A 2,568-nucleotide genomic window follows, 5' to 3' on the forward strand; every position below is an offset into this window, starting at 1 on the left:
TTCATTGCCTTTTTTCCTGAGGGAAGGGGAACTTTGTTTTCTTGATTGTAATGGTATGGATTTAAAAATGGGGTATAGAAAAAAAATCATGTTGGGCAAAGATAATGTTACAGAATGGCATATTTGGTAGAAATCTCTAAAATTAGTATGGTTTGGAAATCTGGAAAACTAAGAGACAAAAAGATAATCTTAATCAATGTTAGCCTTTTGTCTTTATCTTCTTTCTCTCAACTCCCTTGAAAGTAACCCAAATTTACACAAAAAGTTTGATTATAGTAACTTATAGCAGAAAAATCACAGATATAAAGAAAAATGAGCAAGTTTATTATAGCATTATTTACAAATAATAATGAAACTTTAAAATAACCTAAAATTCAATAATGAAGGGGAAAAGTAACTCAACTATGGCATATCCAAATAATGGAACATTGTTATCCACTGAGCACAGTGTTCTCAGAATATATGAGGAAATCATACAAGTGTTATCCTTAATAATAAATAACTATTTTGTATAGTAACATGCCAATTTTGTAAAAAAAAAAAATTGTTCAAAAATGGTTATCTCTAATACTGGGAATTTGACCAATTGTTATTCTGTAAACATTTGTGTGTTCTCTAAATACCATAAACATGTATTGCTTTTATAATCAGAAAAAGGATAATAAATGTTTTTTAAAAGTGGGTTGGGATATCTAATAGCATTTCCTGGTTTGAGGAACTTTGATGGTAACCCATCTTGCCACTTCTCCCTCAAATTCATCTCATTTCCTAATTTTCATAACTTAGATTCTGTGAATCTTTTATTACATTGGTACTGTTACATTACAAACTAGAGCCACTAAGCATAAGTGCCACAGTAGATAACAGAAATATGTATAGTTCCAGTTCCAATATTGATAGTCACTTGGGGCTATAAAAGGACTGGAGATCTTTTAAGGTGGTACCTTTTAAGTTTTGCTGGCCCTATGGTCAGTTATCCGAATCCTCCTCAACTCTGCTATCTTAGCACAAAAGCATCCTTAGGCAATACGTAGACCAAAGTGTGACTGTGATCCAGTGACACTCTATTTATTGGCAGTGAAATTTGAATTTTATATATTTTTCACATTGTGGAAAATGCTCTTCTTTTGATATTTTCAGACATTTAAGAAATAAAAAGCCATTCATAGCTTACCAGCATTAACAAAACATCCAACAAATCAGATTTATTCTGCAGGCCATAAATTAATGACCCCTGCTCTTTTAGGAACCTATTGACTTATATGTATCATGGAATAACTGACACCTAATTTTTGAGCATGAACTTTACTATGTGTTAGGTGTTGTCAGAAGCAGATTTTATAGGTTAATTATTTTAGGCACCATATCAGTTCCAAGTGGTCCCACTATTACTGCCATTTTACAGGCGAGGAAGCAGAGTCTCAAGGGAATTTGGTAACTTCAGATAATAATACCAGTAAATTGCAGGGCTGGAGTTCAGTGTCTAGGCATCCTGACATCAAGGTTACCCTTCATACTAGTGGCTACTCACTGTGTTGTCCATAGTCCAGCAGCATCAGCCATGTCTGGGAATTTGTTAGACATGCAAACTCATGGCCCTACTCTGGAGTTATGAATCAAAATCCATGGTATTTAATAGCATTTCCTGGAACAGGTGCATAATTAGACCTCTAGATGACTTTTGTAGACATGTAAGTGGGAGAGGCATGGCCCTAATCCATAATCTTATATTCTTCCCCTCCAGAGTGAGGGTCATATCTAATATATCTGTCCATTCATTTGTATTCTCCTATTAAGCTTTGCTACTTTTGATATCATTTATGGGTATTGGCAGATAGCCAGTTTTAACTAAGTTTAATAAGTACCAGTTACGGGCAGAAATGAAGAATACTTGTTTCTATACTCAAGGAGCCTATCATTGAGTAAAAAGACTATTATCTACACAAAGATTTGGTGTAAAACAAAATACAGGTATAAATAGTGGCATGAAGATATAAAAAGAAGGAATGAACAAGTACAGTTAGCTGTGTGAAGGGAGGTTTCATGATAGATAGCATGCTGTTTGGGTTGGTTCCTAAGAATGTGCCAAGAATGAATGGGAACTAAGGACTTTTCTGTGGAATAAATAATATGATTAAAGTGATAGACATATGATTTTAATAGGTGGTCTTTAAGCAACACTAATATTTAATTGAGGTTTGGGTTACATTTAAAGCAAGCGTAACTATAGTAAGTCAAATTGAAGGTGGACCGTAGCGGACCATACTCAGCTGGGAGAAACACTAGAAATGGGTATTTACATTAATTCAGACAGATCCTGGTACATTCAGGAAGTTTTTAATGGGGTGCTTACAGTATTGCAAAGTTGGGTACTTTAGGTGGTTTGGGCTTGAATATCCCACATGAACCATTGTATTTATGGTCACGATTTAGTCTGAGCATGTTTGGAATAAACTGGCACTGTCTTCGCATCACTCGATGGCATTTGTCACACAGCTTCCCATGGCCTGGGAAGTCACATCCTCACTTCATTAATGGCATGGGCTTCCCCTCACTTCATTAATGGCA

This window comes from Ictidomys tridecemlineatus, chromosome 7 (genome assembly GCF_052094955.1).
Source record: "Ictidomys tridecemlineatus isolate mIctTri1 chromosome 7, mIctTri1.hap1, whole genome shotgun sequence".
In the NCBI taxonomy this organism is placed as follows: domain Eukaryota; kingdom Metazoa; phylum Chordata; class Mammalia; order Rodentia; family Sciuridae; genus Ictidomys; species Ictidomys tridecemlineatus.